Raw genomic sequence first — 20157 nt, forward strand, 5'->3', positions numbered from 1 at the left:
TCTGTATCACTTTCGCCAATCACCTTTCCAGCTCTTAGCTTCATCCCACCCCCTCCGGTCTACTCCTATCATTTCGCATTGCCCCCTCCCCCCACTGCTTTCAAATCTCTTACTATCTTTCCTTTCGGTTAGTCCTGACGAAGGGTCTCGGCCCGAAACGTCGACAGCGCTTCTCCCTATAGATGCTGCCTAGCCTGCTGTGTTCTACCAGCATTTTGTGTGTGTTGATAAACTCTTGTTTGGCCAGGACATGAAAGGAAATGGGGAGATGGCAGGAGATTGGGGCTAAGAGGAAAATTGAATCAGCCATGAGGAAATGGTGGAGCAGAATTGATGGGCCAAATGGCCTAATTCTGCTCCAGTAGCTTATGGACTTAGGCTGCCTCCTTGAGAGAGCATGTCCTGTAGATACTTTCAATAGTGTGGAGAACTGTGCCTGTGACAGACTGGAACATGTCCACTTCCAGCTGCCTAGACCTTTGGCTCTTAAATTCCCTTCCTCAATCCTACTGCATCCACTCCCATTTCAGTGAGTGCAGGCATCTGTAAAGTAGCTGCTGGAAGTCCATTGGAAGGTTCACCCGTGTAGCTGCTGTACCTCGGAGGTGACTGATTGATCAGTCCTCCATTTTATGTGATGTTGACAGGCTCATGCAGTGTTTGAGCTGCACAAAGGAAACCCATGCAGGAGAGTTTTTAAAGAGGAAAAGCCGGGGCATTTTCCCTCTCTCCATCTCGGAAGTTCGGGACCAGTGGTAGGAATAGTTGTCACACCTGGGGCCCTCCTTGTTTGCAGTGGATAAGCATGACTCTCGTGCATCTTGATATGCCCTTCGCTCTCTGTGCAGGATCACCTTCCTGGGTGTTGGATATCGCTGTTGGTCTCCGCTGCCTGGTCTGACTTCACATGCTAAGACTGGCAAGTCCTCATCTCACCGGGGGTGTGAGGCCCCCGGGCTACCTCACCTGGTTTAGCTCATCTGTCGAAATGTCTTACCGCCGTGTAGCCGCTGTCGCACGCAGACTGCTATTCGGAGCCACGGGTGAGAGCTGAGTGGCCGGTGGGGACCAAAGGTTAGTTAGCTGCTGCAGAATAGACACGACAAGCCCTTTCGCCAGAGGTGTTAACCCTCCCTGGCCACCTCATACACCCTGAGGTAGTTTAAGTTATTTTCACCTCTGCCTCCCTGAGGTACACAATACAATTAAAACATAGCTCTTGGACCAACGCTTCAGTCATGCAATGTGAAAACAGGCCCTTCGGCCCACTGAATTAATGCTATTCATCAAATAACCATGTATACTAGTCCCCTGTTGTATACTTGTCTGAATAATTCATCTGGCTCTTGTGTCCTATCTTGTCTCTCACACACTTGCACGAACCCCGTGAGACTGTGTGATATCCCATGGGAAATACAGAGATTAAAGACGTGTTTTGTATCGCACTCTTTTTTAGCTCAGTTAGGCGTCTCAGTGCTTCACAATAGGCCCTTCCTCGCAGCTTTGCCTCTGATTCATGCTCAGCGAGTGAGAGGAAGGACAAAGGTCGTGGGAACGGACTCGATAGCCCTTGAATGTGAGCTGTGAGGGTCGTACACACCGCTTGACCAGATGGAAAACAAATAATGCACTGAGGAAGTGCCATTTGCCACTTTAGAACAATGCAATCTCAGGATTGTCACCAGGCTAGAGATTTGTAGTAATATGGAGACCCTGGGAATGGAAGTATAAATGAATACACCATTTAATGCAGCTTAATCGTGTTTCACAGACTGAGCAGAATTTTTTCCATTCAACACAGAACGCTAAATATTGCCAGCAAATGTGGGAGATGGAGGCTGGTTGGAATGTGTTGTTTAAAGCAACAAAACATAGCTAATTTTGGAGCTGCTACGGAGCAATTTATAATGCACTGTGCAAACCTTAATTTGCATAGAATTATTTGGTCATACAATACAAGGGAAGCCTATCGTGTGGTTATATGTGCTTTTGTATCTATACGTGCAGTGTGTGACTGTACGTACTGAGGTTTTCGTATTCACCCCGGGTGAACAATGTTTCATTTAGCTGTATACGTGTGTATGGTTGAATGACAATAAACTTTGAGCATAAACTTGAATTAGAACTATTCAGTTGATCAGGCCTCTGCTAACTCTTTCAGAAGTCATTCCAACCAGTCCCATTTTCCCATTGCCTGCAGATATCGTTTTCATATATTTATTCAGTTTCCTTTTGAAGTCACTGCAGTATAGTAGATTCCTCTTGTTCAGTATTATGTTATTTTTTAACTAGACAGGGTTGTTTTATATACTACAAGAGTCAAGGGATTTGGGGCTAGTGCAGCATTGATTTTATTGAATAGCAGAGCAGGGATGATGGGCTGAATAGTCAACTCCTACTTCCATTTCCTATGTTTCCATGTATTCAGGTGCCAATATTTGCACAAGGTTATCTTATGATCAGTGTTGCATAAAACTGAAAGTGATTACAAAATCACCTTATAAATACTGTTTTGTATGCAGAAGTTTGAATGAACACATGGATAGGACGGGTATAGAAGGCCATGGTCCAAGTGTGGGTCAATGTTACGAGGCAGGTTAACAGCTTAGCATGGACTAGATGGGCCAAATGGCCTATTTCTGTGCTGTAGTGCTCTTTGACTCTAATAAAGCAAATTTTCTTTCATTACTACACCACCAGGTGCAGGAACAGTTACTGCCCTTCAACCACCATGCTCCTGAACTAGTGCAGATAACTTCACTCACCTCAATGCTGAATGGATTCCTCAACCTAGGGGGTTCATTTTCAAGGACTCTGCAACTCCTGCTCCCACTATTACTTATTCATTTAGTTACGTATGTACTTTTCATTTGCACAGCTTGTCTTCTTTTGCACAGTGGTTGTTTGTCAGGTCATTGTCAGGCATTTCTCTGTACTGTGAATGCCAGCAAGCAAATGAATCTCAAGGTGGCATATGGTGATTTATATTTGCACTTTGATAATAAATTTTACTTTGAACTTAAAAACAGCAGTTTCCCATACTTTTGGCCAATGTTGTGCCTCAAGACAGTAGGTAAATTATTGGAATGTTCTTTGTGCGACTTTTCTCATGAAAATTGTGTCCTGTGTTTTCTACATCATAACGTCACAACACTGAGTACAGATCAAAAGTATAGAAGTCCACGCTTCTTTTTTGATTGGATGTTTGCTCTTGGCTTGTAGATACAAAAATGTGCCTGCAATACAAACTTCATTCTACTCAGTCACAGGATCATTGAACGTTATGGCACAGAAGCAGGTTGATTTGCCAAAGCTTTGACTTTCCTTCTCTTGGTCCATTACTTCGTAGATAATTTATTTTCAATGACTCAGTGTTTTGAGGGTTGTGGGCTTTCAAACATGAACCTATTTGAGTCTAAAATGTTTCCCTCACCTTCTCTCTGATCCTTGCATTCATAACTTTAGATCTTGGGTCTCCTGGTTATTGCCCTCTCTGCCCAGGCACCATGGCAAAACAAAACATAGGCAAAGTATCTTCTGCTGACATCTATGTTAACCCACTTGGTGTCACTTTATTAGAGATACTCCCCTTGTCCTATCCAATTTTACCCCACAGTCCCTACAACTTCAAGCTAACTTTTATCTTTCCTAGTTCTGCTAAGGGACTTTTGAGCTAAAACATTAACTTTCTTTTCTCTCTCCACAGATGCTGCCTGACCTCCTGTGTATTCCCAAGTTTTTCTATTCTTTTCTTGTCAGATTTCCAGTATCTTTAGTATTGCTTGATGTCTTGTCCTTCCTGTCTGTCCTATTCTGGGCCTCACATTATCAACAGACATCAGACAACTAGTCGTAATGTCACTTGTGCTATCTTCCTTCTATAACTAATGCGCCTCATTCCCTGCATCACAACAGTGAGTAGACTTCAAATTAAAGGCCTTCAAACAATATATAAAAATTAATCTTTCTTTATTAGATCATTCATTCATGCATAAAATGATCTGGGATCTGAGGACTCATTTTTGGTTTGGAGTGTTGTTGTTCGCTTCAATTGTTTGCCTGATGTAGTTTTTTCTTCCTCTTGTGCATTGAGTGTTGCTCTTTCATTTTTATTTTTATTCTCTTTTTTCTTTAATTAAGTTCTTTCAGGTCTCTTGCTTTGTGGCTACCTGTGAGCAAACAGATCTCAAGGTTGTATAATTTATACATTCTGATAATAAATGTATTTGAAATTTGACATTCGACAGTTATACAAAATGTTATTTTATTCAATTAAAACTTCTCCTACTCTGATACTTCTTACACTGAAAACCACTTCAACCAAGAAAAACATCTCATCATAACCATAACTCTCCTGTCCTGGTAACTTTGTCATAATTCTTTCTAAAAACACTCTGTAGTGTTCTAATGCCCTTAATTAAAAGTGGCAGGAAACTTTCTACATTTGTCTATAGATGCATCTATCATCCACTGTCCACCATCCACCATCCACCATTCAGCATCAAACATCCACCATCCACCATCCAACATCAACATCCAACATCAAACACCCAAAATCCACCATCCAGCATCCAACATCCAGCATTCAACATCTAATATCCAACATCCAGCATCTACCATCTACCATCCACCATCCAGGATCCAGCACCCAAAATCCAATGTCCAGCACCTAACGTCCAACATCCAGCATCAAACATCTACCATCGACCATCTACCATCCAGCACCCAACATCCACCATCCAGGATCCAGCATTCAGCATCTATCATCCAACATCCACTATCAGCATCCATCATCCATCATCCAACATCCAACATCCACTATCACCATCCATCATCCATCATCCACCATCCAACAACCAGCACCCAACACCCAACATCCAACATCCAACACTAAGCATTTACTATTCATCATCCACCATCCAGGATCCAGCATCCAACATCCATTGGTAACATTCAGCACCATTTCTAGTCTGGACCACTCTATGGATGTGAGTTTAGAATTGCCAGTTGATGTCATTGATTATACAAATTGCATGGGTATGTACTAAACAGACAGCAGCTGGACCATGTGATCTACTGCAGTATTTTGGATTATCTGTGGAGTTAAAAGCTCATAGTCCAGATATCTATTTTTCTTCTGAGATTGTTTTGAAAATCAACTAACAGGTTGCTGGAGGAACTCAGCAGGTCAGACAGCATATTACGATGTGTGCTGGCAATATCGGAGCCCAAGTGCAGAGGAAAGCCAGACTCCGATGTAGAAACGGCGACCAAAGTTTATTCATTATTCCAGAAGAACATCGGTGGCTCAGCCAAGTGACATGGTGAGACATAACATTCTCAAAACTAGGACTGCACGGCTAGCGCTAACTGGGTAACCCCTTAAATAATACAAGTAACATGGAACCCCCGAGCCTATCAAAATCAATTTAACAAGTTTAAACAGAAAGAACCAGGAGACATCATTACAAACAGTGACGCTCGACATAAACGCAAGGAAATCTAAACCATTGACATCATTAAACAACAACCAATTCAGGTTCTCTTCAAAAACCTTGCAGCCTAATGTTCTCCGTCTCCCTGCACAAGCCCAAAGAGCTCATAATGCAGAAAATGGAAAGTCGGCATTCTGGGTCAGGTCCCTTTATCTGGATCTTTCTCATCTTGGAAACTTCTTACTAAGTTGCTGACCTAATCTTCTGCCTAGACCCACCTAGCTGCACCTGAACCATATCCCTTCATACCTCTCCGATTCATGTACCGATCCAAACTTCTCTTAGACGTTACAATGGAACCTGCATCTACCACTTCTGCTGGCAGCTCGTCCACACTCCCTAGTCAGGGGTTCCCAACCTGGGGTCCACGCACCCCTCGGTTAATGGTAGAGGCCCACGGCATAATAAAAGGTTAGGAACCCTTGCTCTAAGTGAAGATGTTTCTCCTCAGATTCCCCTTAAATATTTTACCTTTCACTCTAAGTGCTAAGTTGACGCTGGAAGTATGGCGACATTTGCAGGCTGCCCCCAGGATATCTCTGACTGTTGGTCATTAACACAATCGATATATTTCACTGCATGTTTTGATGTTATCTTTATCTTCGGTCTCACCCAACCTGATGGACAAAAACCTGCATGTATTTATCCTACCTACATCCCTCATAATTTTGGATACCACTGTAAGATCTCCCCTCATTCCCCTACTCTCCAGGGGGATAGGGTCCTAACCTATTCAACCTTTCCATATAACTGAGGTCCTCAAGTCCCAGCAACATTTTTGTAAATTTTCTCTGCACTCTCTCAGGCTTATTGAAGACTTTCCTGTAGGTAGGAGATCAGAAATGCACACAACTACTCTATTAATCACACATTTTCCGGGCAATGATCACTGTAATCACAGGCCGAATCAAGGCAGTGGGGCCAGGGCCTGGGAGCAAGGAATGAGCTGACATTCTGGAGCGGACATAGTGCCAAATAGAAATGGTAGGACCCAGACTCAAAAATAAGGTACGGACCGATGTTTGGCCAATTTATGCGTAGGGCCAGAAGGCGAGAGTCAGGCTGATATTCCCCTCACTGCTCCACGAAGTATACTCGTTCCGGTGCTGAACTGAGGCTGTGTGATCTGCAGTTAAGAGGCTCCTGAACCGGCTGCAGTGATGAACTGGCTTTGTAGCTGTGGACTCACTTTCATGAACTTTAGTTCTGAATGTTATTTGTTTACTTCTTGTTGTTTGAATATTTGTTCTTTTTTTTGCACAGGTCTTTTTTACTGGGTTTCATTGGGTTTCTTTGTTCTTGTGGTTGCCTGTAAGGAGACAAATTTCAAGGTTGTATATAGTGTACATACTTTGATAATAAATATACTTTGAATATTCCAAATGTGGCTGTGCCCTTGATCATTGCATTTGGTGCATGCTGTAGGAATGGTGTGCTTTAGAGAATTGGGTGAACGTCTAGGCTCTGTCTTGGTATTTGTCATCTTAATTACTGTTGGAAATGCTCTCATTCTGGCAATGGAGGAGCAGTCCGTCACATTCCTGACCTGACCTGTGAAGATGGGTTTGAAAATCACTGGTGAGTTAATACACTCATTACAGGATACGCAGCCTCTGACCTGCGCTTGTAGCTGAAGTACTTATTGTTTGTCTTGGCCCAGTTCTGACTGAATAATTCCAGCGGATAGAGTTAGTGAAACAGGAAAGTGGCATTTTAATTAACAATGGGAGTGAGTCTGAGCATGGATGTGGAAGTTAATTTTGCAACTTTAGTTATCCTTGCAAGTCAAAAACAAGGGAGGAGGCTTTTGGAAGTTCAGCTGATTGGAACCTGGTTGCTAGGCAAAGGCACATCCTAGGGTTATCCTTGCTACTCATGAGTTCATGTTAACATATTTGTACTGGCTGTGATTGTGATTTGAAACTGTGATTCAGTTTAAGTGAAGCATTTCTGAAGTGGAAAGCTCTTCTACTGAGGTGTGAGGTGTATGCGTCAGGGAAAGTGTACCAATTACAATTAGAACTTGTGTGTCACAGTTAGTATATTGAGGGCATCACACGCTACACAGAAGCATATTGTCACAGAGTTATGGAGACATACAGCAAGAAAAAGGCCCTTTGGCCCAACTTGTCTATGCTGACCAGGATGTCTATCCAAGCTTCAAAGATACAAAGATTCAAAGTACATTTATTATCGAAGTATGTCTACAGAATACAACTCTGAGGTTTGCCCTCCCACAGGCAGCCACGAAACACAGAAACAGCACGCAACCCATTCAAGCGACGTCAAACACCCATCGCACCAAATTGCGCAAATGGCAAAAAGTGAGTGAACAACACTTAGAATATCAAATATCAAACCAGAAGTCTGGTAGTACTCAGTTTAGTTCAGTTCCTTGGCCCACTGCTGGCCTCAGGGCGAACCATTCTTCGCTGAAGCGCCCCTGACTGCGTTGATTGGCCCAATCAAACTCAAGTCAAGCTGTCAAGTCACTTTTATTCTCATTTCGACCATAACTGCTGGTACAGTACACAGTAAAAATGTGACAACGTTTTTTCAGGACCATGGTGTTACATGACACAGTACAAAAACTAGACTGAACCACGTAAAAAAACAACACAGAGAAAAAGAAACACACAACAACTAACTAGATTACAGACCTACCCAGGACTGCATAAAGTGCACAAAACAGTGCAGGCATTACAATAAATAATAAACAGGACAATAGGGCAGTAAGGCTCAAAAACAGCAAAAAAAAGCAGCCAGAATCCAGAAATACATGCACCGTGAACCTGTAAGACCCCAAAACGGGTCCTCAGCCTCACCAATCAACCTTTGCAGCATGAAAGCCAAGGCTCCTGCAATTCCCTCTGACAGCAACTAGTGAGAGGGGGAGGAAGAGCAGTCAAACGCAGGCTTATCCTATTTACTAGAGCTTTGCCCCCAACCCTCTGAAACCTTTCTATGTTTTAAACATTATAATTATCCAGCTTCCTCTGGCAGCTCATTCCATACACTCACTACCTTCTGTATGAAGAAATCTGCCCTCAGGTCCCCTTTACATTTAACCTGGCTCACCTTAAATTTATGTCCTTTAGTTTCAGACTGCCTGTATCCAGAGATACCGGCCACGTGACAGATGCACTGCCACCTGGCTGGTCGGAGGACACACCACATGCCAATCAACATTTGGTCCCTCCCAACTAATCAATGCACACCTAAATTATTGGTCACCTTAATTGGATTATCTCGCCCAGCCCCATGCTATAAAAGGTGAGACTTGGCCCTGGCTCGCTCTCTCTTACAGACCACCTCATTGAAGGTAAGTGTGTTGATTTATGTTTGGGAAGGTCTATCATTTGTCCTGGTAAGGGAGCCACAGCTATCCAAGGTCAAGGGGGATAGCTGTTGTAGTGCTTTTCCCTTGTTCTTTGTATGTGTAACTGTACCCTGTCCCCACACCGCTTCATGTGTATTGTAGTTGCTTGTGTTGACCCGACTTCCCCTTTAATAATAAATTCCTTATTATTAAAACTGTGTGTGTCCAGGCCTCTACTGTTGAGACTCAAAGAACCAGTTATTTCCATCACAACACTGCCCTACCCAAGCAAAAAGGCTAGCTACTGTCTTTATTCTCCTTGTGGTTTATATACCTCTATAAGGTTATAGTGTTGGGACTTTATTTAACTGTGCTCAATACTCCAAGTGCGGTCTCACCAATGACTTGTAAAATTGCAACATAAAGTCCCAACTCCAATGTGTGATGTCCTAAGTGATAAGTCAAATGTTGTCTTTACTACACTGGTTATCCTTGCCGCTACTTTTAGGGAACTGTGTATCCGTGTCCCTATATCTCTCTGTTCTACAATAATATCCAGGGCTCAACCATTTATTGTGTAAGTCCTGCTGTCGTTGTACAGGCCAAAGAGTAACGTTTGCATTTGTCCAAGTTAAATTCCATCTTCCATTCCTTGGTCCATTTCTCCAATTTATCAAAATCCTGTTGTAATCCTAGATAAGCTTCTTCATTGTCCACTACATTTCCAATTTTGGTGTCATCCACAAAGTCACTAACTTTATTAACAATGCTGTCATCCAAATCATTATTGTAGATAACAAACAACATGGGATCCCTGTAGTACACCACTGGTACACCCTCAGCACCAGCTCCATAGCAAAGAAAGCCCAGCAGCGTCTCTACTTTCTGTGAAAGCTGAGGAAAGTCCATCTCCCACCCCCCATCCTCATCACATTCTACAGGGGTTGTATTGAGAGCATCCTGAGCAGCTGCATCACTGCCTGGTTTGGAAATTGCACCATCTCGGATTGCAAGACCCTGCAGTGGATAGTGAGGTCAGCTGAGAAGATCATCGGGGTCTCTCTCCCCGCCATTATAGACATTTACACTACATGCTGCATCCGCAAAGCAAACAACATTATGAAGGACCCCATGCACCCCTCATACAATCTCTTCTCCGTCCTGTCATCTGGGAAAAGGCACCAAAGCATTTGGGCTCTCACGACCAGACTATGTAACAGTTTCTTCCCCCAAGCTATCAGTATCCTTAATACCCAGAGCCTGGACTGACAACAAGTTACTGCCCTCTACTGTGCCTATTGTCATGTTTATTATTTATTGTAATGCCTGCACTGTTTTGTGCACTTTATGCAGTCCTGGGTAGGTCTGTAGTCTAGTGTAGTTTTTTCTGTGTTTTTACGTAGTTAAGTGTAGTTTTTGTACTGTTTCATGTAGCACCATGGTCCTGAAAAACGTCGTCTCGATTTTACTGTGTACTGTACCAGCAGTTATGGTCGAAATGACAATAAAAAGTGACTTGACTTGGTCACTATCCTCCAACCTGAGCAACAACCCTTCACTAACACCCTCTCTCTCCTTGCACCAAGCTTGTTGGATGTGATGTAATGCACTTAGGACTGACTTCAGAGGAATCCTAATCCAGTGCAGGATTGGGAATGTCTAGTTTTTGTGGAAATCTTATTCTTGGGGTAACTTGGTCTAAATTCTCCCACAATGCTGAAAAAGAAGTGGTTATAGCATTCTGTGCAGAAATTCTGTGCCAGTTAATTTTCTGTGACTCATCCAGAACTTAGACACAAATGTGTTTTGCTGCTCAGAATAAAATTGATTTTGATGCTCGGTGCCGATCAGAAGCTGCATTCCAATTTGCCTCTCTGTTAGTCTGCTCCCCTGCACAAACTGAGCAAACAGTGCCATCTGGAGGTCACCTCATTGCAGTGCAAGCGAGCTTCTGTTAACCAGGTTTCTGCTGGTCCTCTCGAGAGCATTCTTCTTCAGAAAGAGCGACTAGAATTAATTCAGCTCCTGGACTGACTTCTCAAAGGAGCCATTCTGCTGGTAATGCTACATTTACCATTGATAGTTTGCAAATTCCAGGAGCCTCAGAGAAATTCAGCTCAGAAACAGGGCCCTCGGCTCAGTAGACTCACTCATTTTGCCTATCGCACCAACGGGTCAACAGAGGATGCCATCTCCACGGCACTTCATTCTGCCCTGACCCACCTGAACAGCCCCAACTCTTACGTCAGAATGCTGTTCATTGACTTTAGTTCGGCATTCAATACAGTGACCCCCTCCAAGCCGATCGCCAAACCTCACCAGCTTGGTATCAGCTCATCCCTCTGCAATTGGACCTTGGACTTCCTGACCAACAGACCCCAATCTGTTAGGTTATACCAGTGGTTCCCAACGTGGGGCGTACGCCCCACAGGAGGGTAATTTGATTTTATTAGTTTTTTAATACATTTTCTACATAGCTACAGATAAAAAAAAACCCCGGATCAAAATGAAGAACATTGATACAGTGCAAAAATAAGCATACAATAATATGATACAAAGAAAGATAATTGAGAAAGCACCTAAATTGAAGACATGTAATATTAGTATCCTCCCCGGTAATTTGATTTTTAAGGGGGGCAATTCGAGAATGAGTTATTAACAGTGAATTTTTTCTAGTAAGTCTGTGTGAGTATGAGTGTGTATGCGAGTTAATACATGTGTATATACAGTATGCATACATAAAAATGTGTGTATGTACATGTATAATTGCGTATGTACTGTATATATAGTGTATCACCATCATTACAACCATCAAATGGCTTTCATAATTAAATTAATGAATTGACTGATGTAGGAAGGAACGAATGAACAAGTCCAAACGCGTAAGAAACTCGTACGAGGTCGCGCCAATGCTGCTTTTTGCAGTAGCTTTCGGTTCTTGGTGGTGTGAAGGTGTGTACATTACGTCATCTCTTTTAAACGGTGTATCTGTCTTTGTATGCTGTAGAAACGAATTGGCATTGTTTTATTTATTTATTATTATTATTTTAATATCACTTAATGTTCTTTTTTTTACAATTTCTTAGTAATTTCTTCCTCAGAACTTTAACAGTCCTTTGGTTCTTTTATTTTTCTCTTTCATGAATGCCATGTTCTTTGGAAGCTTGTTTAAACCAAGTTAATGGTCTTTTAGGCTTCCTCCAGGTGAATAGGAGTTCACTTTTTGAATAATAAGAATTATATATCACCACAGGGGGCATCAGGATTTTAGAGGTGATTAGGTGGGGCATGGCCAAAAAAAGGTTGGGAACCACTGGGTTAGACAAACTCTCCTCCTCCACTCTCACCCTGAACACCGGCGTGCCTCAAGGCTGTGTGCTGAGTCCTCTTCTGTACTCCCTTTTCACCTATGACTGCATTCCTGTACATGGTTCTAACTCCATTATCAAGTTCGCAGACAACACCACAGTGGTTGGCCTGATCGGAGGGGATGACGAGACGGCCTACAGGGATGAAGTCCAGCACCTGGCCATGTGGTGTGCCAGCAACTACCTGGCCCTTAACATCCAGAAGACCAAGGAGATCATTGTGGACTTCAGGCATGCTAGGAGCCACACTCATGTCCCATCTGCATCAATGGAGCTGTAGTGAAGCATGTATCAAGCTTCAAATTCCTTGGTCCCAGGATACTGTCGGACTTTTACCGTTGTACCATTGAGAGCATACTCACCAACTGCATCTCAGTGTGGTATGGCAATTGTCCCGTATCGGACCGCAAAGCTCTCCAGCGTGTGGTGAAAACTGCCCAGCCAATTATCGGCACCCAAATGCCCACCATTGAGAACATCTACCATAAACACTGCCTGGACAGGGCAAAATGCATTATCAAGGATGCATCTCACCCTAACCATGGACTTTTTACTCTCCTCCCATCTGGTAGGCGCTACAGGAGCCTCTGCTCCCACACCAGCAGGCACAGGAAGGGCTTCTTCCCTGAGGCTGTAACCCTGCTGAACCTCACACCACAGCACTAAGCAGTATTGCGCCCATATTGTACTGTCTCAGTACTTTTATATTTGTGTGCTGTAGCACTTACTTTTTATTCGCAGTTATTTTGTAAATAACACGATTCTTTTGCATTTCTGGTTAGATGCTAACTGCATTTCATTGGCTTTGTATCTGTACTCGGCACAGCAACAATAAAGTAGAATCTAATCTAATCATTTACACTAATCCTAGTTTTAATTCCATTTTTCATTCTCTACATATTCTCATTAATTCCTGCAGATTACTGAAGTGGCAAATTAATCCTTCAACCTGAATGCCCTTGTAATGTGGGAGGAAACACATGCAGTCACAGGGAGAACATGCAAACTCCACACTAGGTCTCAAGGTTGTTTATATCCAGTAGATACTTGGATAATAAGTACTCTTTGAACTTTGACAGCATCTGAGGTCAGGATTGAACCTGTGTTTCTGACTCTGTGAGCGGTGGGTCTACTAGGTGTGATGCAGTGTTGCATTGGCCTGTTTTGTGAATCTCTAAACACTGAAATGGCAGGGAGGCAAATCCTTGCTTAACATGACTAGACACATGTCATGCTTCAGGAACACATTCCCATCTGGCAAACATACAAAAGTAAAGAATTAAAAGCATTTAAAAAGTTACTGACTTATCCCAAAACATATTCTGTTAAAAGCACAATGGTAATTAAAGTAATTCTAAGTATTAAAATATTCCATTCAAAAATGCAAAGACAAAATGCCTAGTAATTGGCTGAACCCCTCTTTTGGTGCTCAGCCAGTTGTACTTGCACCCACTCTGGTCTGTGGAAATAATTGGCAAAATTGTCCAAAAATATGTAAAAGGCACTTGGAATGTTGCCCACAGATTTACGTGATAGGGTTCGATCCTCATCTCTGCTGCTGTAGGTGAAGGTCTTGGACATTCTCCCCGTGGCCACGTGGGCTCACGCTGGGTGTTATCAGTTTCCTCCCTCATCCCAAGGTTGTGTGGGACGGACCTGCACACTGGCAGCGTCAGCCTAGATCTTAGACCATAAGGTATAGGAGCAAAATTAGGTCATAGGTCTGATCTGCCGTTCAATCATGGCAATTTATTTTCAACCCCATTCTCCAGACTTCTCCCTGTAACCCTTAACCCACCTACCAATCAGCCAAACTCTGCCTTAAATACACACAATCCCTCCGCGGAGACAATTTCCACAGATTCACCATCCTCTTCATCTCAGTGCTGAGGGATACCCCTTTCTTCTGAGGCTCTGCCCTCAGTTTCTAGACTCTCCTACTAATGAAACCATCCTTTCCAAGTCCCCACTGTCCTGGCCTTTCAGTATGTGATGTACTGTGCATCAGAAAGAGGGGCTGAATGGCCACCTTCTGCTTTATTTCTCGATCTACTCCCTGTAAGAATTAATACTACTGAAGCTGGAGGCAGCAGGTATCAAACCAGCCTTACTGGGTGAACCTGTTTTAACAAGTCATTGTTTTACTCAAAAGGACCCACTGGAAGGCGATCTTCCCCAACTTACACAGGGATAAAGAAATCCAGACGGATTTGATCACTTGAAGGCACATCTAGGTTAAACACCAAAGACACAAGCATTAAATTTTAATGATTGCTTTCCCTGTCATTTAACAGAGAGAGAATTCAGTTCTGTGCCCGTTTCAGAGACTCGAGTTGTACAAGATCTTGACAGTCGATGAAGAGCCTTTGAGGTGTGGGTCACATGGTAGGTAGTTTGTGCACGACAAGATCCCACGGTCAATGATCAAGTTGCTGTTTATTGGTTTACCTGCTCTACACTCTCTCTAGAACTGCAACACTATGTTCTGCATTCTGTTTTTTAAAAAACATTTGTAGTATCTTAATGTACTTACATATGGAATAATCATGTTGATAAAACCAAATAACCGCTTTAATCCAACATATTTAGATTCAACCTTATCTATCACATGTACGTACATTGAATCACACAGTGAAATGCATTGTTTTCAGTAACTACCAACACACCCAACACGTGCTGGGGCAGCCCTCAGTTGTTTCAACACTTTCGAAGGTTCAAAGGTGATGCACCATCAATAACTCTCGGAGATGGGAGGTGAACGATAGGCTTTTATTAGCAGCAAAATGGAGCACAGTATCTCGGAGACTGAGGGAGGAACAGTGCCCCCAATCGCCTTTATACAGGGGTCTGTGGGAGGAGCCACAGGAGCAGTCAGCAGAGGGGCGTGTCCAGACAGGTATACATAGTTTACCACAGAAGGTTAATTTATATATCGAAGTATGCATGCAGAATACAACTCCGAGATTCGCCTTCTCCAGATAGACATGAAATACAGCAAAACCATCAATATTGTTGAAAGAGAAGGCATCAAAAGGGAAAAGAAACAAAGCTCGCAAACCCCAAGCCTCCAAACCCCTTCCTCGCACAAGAACTGATCCGGTCACTAAAATATCAAACATTCCGGTACCAACATATCATGCTACCATGCTCAGCAGAACAATGCAACAACAATAGCAAAACAAGTTCCTTTCCCTCCATCCCACACACCCACACACTCACGTACACATAGCTAGGCCTAAATCCTCAGGGCAGGCCGTCTTCGACTTCCAGTCCTCGGCCCCTCAGAGTTTCAGACTTGCAGACATTGGGCTTCCAACCTCCTGTCCTTACCCTGGACTTACAGACATCAGGCCTCTGACCTCCAGACAAGCCGAACCAGGAGCTTCGAGCTTTGGGCATCAACTTCTGGACTCGCCGACTTTGGCATTTGACCTTCAGGCTTCTACCTCCAGACTGCCGAGCTCAGGATTTCGACCTCCAGCTCTGTGTATCGACCCCAGGACTCGCTGATCTTGGGTTTGACCTTCAGCTCAGAACCCCAGGAAAACATATTGGCAATGTTACAGCCAGGCTGATTGGTTATTCCCCTGTCAGCTTAATTGCACCACTGTGGAATTAACATCGACCAGTGATAATGCATGTAATTTTTCACTACTTTCTGCTTTCACTGGCAAAATGTTGCCATGGCTTCTATCTTCTATGAACCATTTTCTGAGTAGGTTAGTTTGTTAAACTTCAGCATGGTCCTTGCACTTTATTTGACTACCTGCCCTGGAAATACCAGCACTTGTCCACAGAAAGTCCCACAATAAATGAGGTGTGGTCACTGTCTATTGCAGGTAGTTTGTGTACAGCAAAACCTCTCAATAACTGACGAAGGGTCTCGGCCCAAAACGTCGACAGTGCTTCTCCCTATAGATGCTGCCTGGCCTGCTGCGTTCCACCAGCATTTTGTGTGTGTTGTTTATTAGTTTACCTGCACTGCGTTTCTTGGTTACTGCAACACTATATATTTTTCTTTCCCTTTTGCATTAATTTTTATTTTTCTATGGTACGATCTGTCTGGATGGCATGTAACCAAAAGCTTTTCACTGTACTTCTGTATGTGTAACAATAATAGACTCATTACCAACTCAGATCAATGAACTTTTGCTTTGGTTGTTGGATGAGGGATGAATGTTAGCAGGGAATGGGAGGGTTGGTGGAGGGAGGGGGATGCAGCACAGGGAGCGGGAGGCTATAAGGAGGGTATAGTGGTGGTGTATGGAGGAGGCACAGTGCAGGGAGGTAGGTGTGCAAAGAGGAGATAGTGGTGGTGTATGGAGGAGGGATGGAGTAGGGAGGAGGAAGTGGTGCAGGGAGGGGAGGGATGGAGTAGGGAGGAGGAGGTGGTGCAGGGGGGGTTAGTGGTGGTGTACAGAGAGGAATAGTGCAGGGAGGTAGGTGTGCAAAGAGGGGATAGTGATGGTGCATGGAGGGGAGGGATGGAGTAGGGAGGAGGAAGTGGTGCAGGGAGGGGAGGGATGGAGTAGGGAGGAGGAAGTGGTGCAGGGAGGGGAGGGATGGAGTAGGGAGGAGGAAGTGGTGCAGGGAGGGGAGGCTGTAAGGAGGGGATGGTGGTGGTGTATGGAGGGAGGGATGGAGCAGGGAGGAGGAGGTGGTGCAGGGAGGTAGGTGTGCAAAGAGGGGATAGTGATGGTGCATGGAGGGGAGGGATGTTGTAGGGAGGAGGAAGTGGTGCAGGGAGGGGAGGCTGTAAGGAGGGGATGGTGGTGGTGTATGGAGGGGAGGGGAGGGGATAGTGGTGGTGTATGGAGGGAGAGGCAGTGCTGAGAGGAGATAATGGTGCTGAACAGAGGGAGAGGAATGGTTTTGGGTGGAGGAGGCCATACAGACAGTAGTGGTGTATAAAAGGGGTAGGGGAAGTGTAGGGGGTGTGGGGTGGCTGGCAGGGAGGGGTTGGTGAAATATGGAAGGGGAGGTTGTGGTGCATGGAGAGAGAGGAGTGGTTTATGGAAGGGGGAAGGGTTGTAGGGTGTGGGAAAGATGGTGTGGGGTTAAGAGTGTAAGAGGATGGGGCAGAGGGAGGGGTGAGGGCTGCAGCAGGGGGGGTGAGAGAGTTGGTTCATGGAGGCAGGGGGGAGGGAGGGTCAGTGTGGGAGGTGGGGTAGGAGTCTGCCACTGCGGTGAAGGAAAGGTTGTACTGGTGAGAACGATCTGGATCTGGAAATGCAGCTGTGTGGGGCTGGGAAATGAGCCCCTGGGTCTCCCCGTTCATTTTATCCCACTCCTTTCAAGTGAACTGGAGGACGCTGGTCAAAGTCTCCACAAGGTGCAATTTCCCCTTCATATTTGCAACATTAGGGTGAATGCTCGAAGTCCAGTGACTGTGCCTGGGCACGGAGACCCAGCGCCAATCACAGACACACAGGCAGGCAGCCGACTGTACGTTTACAGTGAAACAGACTGTACTCAGTGGGCTGCAGATATGAGGAAATATATTTGGAAAGAGTTAAGGAAATTATAATTTCTATTCAATTTTCTTGTGTTTTTCTTTCAACTTCCATTACCAAGCATCCTTAAATAGGTAAAGAATCTAGCCCCAATATACCTGCAGCCTATCATGTCTAAACATGGCTGCTTTGACTGGTGGAGCAATAGAACATGACCCTGGTGGTTCAAATAATTTACCTTAAATGGGTGCAGTGACTAACATGATTGTGTTATTATTTTGTGAAGTTCCACTCACATTTTCCATTCGTCTAAGCGGACTCACAATTTTATTGTTGCTGCTGACAAATTGTTTTCTGTCTGGAGTACTGAGAGAAGGCAGTACTCTACCACATATACATGGAGTCAAGAGGCTGCAGCCTCTAACTGAGGGGCAAGTTCTGGTCGCACTTCAGCCCCCGCACTCCTGACCTACGATCACCTGGTAAGGAGGGGAGGGGAGGCAGGCAGGCCGCTCGGCGGGATCTCCTGGTCAGCCTGCTCCTAGGCCTGCCTGAGCTGACTGCTTGCCCCTCATCCAGGGCTACATCTGTGCCCAAGTGCCCCTTGAGAAGGAGCATGTGGCATCCATGAGTACAATGTGGGATTTCCAGGAACAGCGAGCTCCTCAGTGGCGTGAGTGCGTTGTAGGCAGTAATAATTGTAACACGCTGTAAGGTTTCACTGCTAAGGCTAATGTAATGGCTTCTGTGTAATGTTCCGCTGTTAAGGTAATGGTTTCTCTGTAGCAGCAAAGTTTGGGTTAAACCAGAGATAACGGGATTTTGGAATTCAGTGGCTATACAATGGGAGAAATGTTGTTCTTTCTTGTGTGATGGGAGCCGGGTTTCTCGCCGTCTTTTGTCGAGGAGAGATGAAGAGGGAGGATGCGTGTGGAGAGAGCTGGCAGACCACCGGACGGAGTGGACTGGGATCTGAGGGTCCGAAGGGCGGCGACATTTGGAGGAGACCGATGGTGGAAGGATGACTACTGAGTGAGCTCCAACGGGGACCTTGACTTTGACTTGGGGCCCTTTTTTTGTTTTGCTTATTTTCATTACTAACCCTATTTTCAGATCAAGATTCATAAAGTCTATCATTTAATTGCATATGGTGCGCTGTCCGATATTTAGCGTTGTGGGTTTGTAACTGGGGGGGTACATCACACAGCATCCACACAAATGCGATTACCCAGTAGGCTGATTCCCCAGACGAACATGAACTGGGTGAGCCTGAGGGTTACACAGTAATGAGGGTGGCAGGGTGGAGAGTCAACTCTACCAAAGGATGTCTAAGGCACTCCTTCCATCCACTTGCCTCCAGGTCACCCTTGGGCAACTGTCTAGCCCTCCTCCCCCCCGATCAGGGTCTCTTGAAGCCATGGGAGCAGGTGGTGGATGCTAGGACCACTGATGCTGGGTAGATAATCTCTGAGGAGTGTTGATAATGGCTGGGGTCTCCCGTCTTGTAAAGTCACTGCCCAGAGGAAGAATAATCATGGCCTAGACAATGATTGCCTACGCCATAGGACACAGCACATAATGAAGATGATGATTTTAGTTTGAAACTGTAAATAATGTTTCATGTAGTTTTTATTGTGATATTGCAGTCATTGAATAAAGTTTATATATATATATATATATATTTACAGTAAATCTATTAAATATAAAAATGAGCAGTACTGTCAGAAGAGCAACTGAAGTACAAGATGCCATGGGCACATGGGAGTTCCACTGATAGCAATAATCTGGCCGCCTTACAGCTATGGATCTTGCTCTGCCAGCTTCACAACCGAGCAAAGGCAAATTGATAAACTGGTTTATTATTGTCACATGTTCTGAGGTACTGTTAAAAGAAACTTTCCATACAGATTACTTCATCGCATCCATGCATTGGTTTAGTACAAGGGAAAGCAATAGCAGAGTGCAGAATAGAATGTAATTGTTACAGGAAAAAGTCTGGTGCTTGTAGGCAATCGTCAAGTCACTTTTTATTGTCATTTCGACCGTAACTGCTGGTACAGTGCACAGTAAAAAAGGTGCAAGGTCTCAGTGAGGTAGATTATGAGGGCAAGATTCCATTCAGGAGACTATTCAGTACGCTTATAACACAGCAGGGTAGAAGCTCTTCTTGAACCTGGTGCAACGTGCTTCTGCCCAAAGGGAGAGTGGAGAAGAGAGAATATTGCTGGCTGCAGAACACTTGGGCCTTTGTGAAAACAAGGTGAAAGACACTTATTAGAGATTTAAAAAAAAATAACCTGTAGAGGCTGGAAATCTGAAACAAAACCAGAAAATGCTGGGGGAAAAGTTGAGCTCATACATACATGGGTGTAATGAAAAATTTACTTGCAAAAACATCACTGGCACATATAAGAAGCACAAATAAGTATAAAGATAAATTATAAACAGAACAAAAATAAGTCAAGAAACAGAAGTATTTTGGGTGATTTTATGTCATTGAGGAAACTTAACTTCCCAAATCT

The 20157-nt window shown here is 44.2% G+C and overlaps 1 long non-coding RNA gene across 1 annotated transcript; it reads right to left on the reverse strand.

The window, feature by feature from the left end:
• Nucleotides 1–3952: 3952 nt before the first annotated feature.
• Nucleotides 3953–6795, reverse strand: LOC140714469 (uncharacterized). The gene is made up of 2 exons (XR_012095878.1): nucleotides 6512–6795; nucleotides 3953–4169 (listed from the first exon to the last, which is right to left on the reverse strand). It is a non-coding gene; the product is annotated as an uncharacterized lncRNA (long non-coding RNA).
• Nucleotides 6796–20157: the final 13362 nt, after the last annotated feature.

This window comes from Hemitrygon akajei, chromosome 21 (genome assembly GCF_048418815.1).
Source record: "Hemitrygon akajei chromosome 21, sHemAka1.3, whole genome shotgun sequence".
NCBI classification, from domain to species: Eukaryota; Metazoa; Chordata; class Chondrichthyes; order Myliobatiformes; family Dasyatidae; genus Hemitrygon; species Hemitrygon akajei.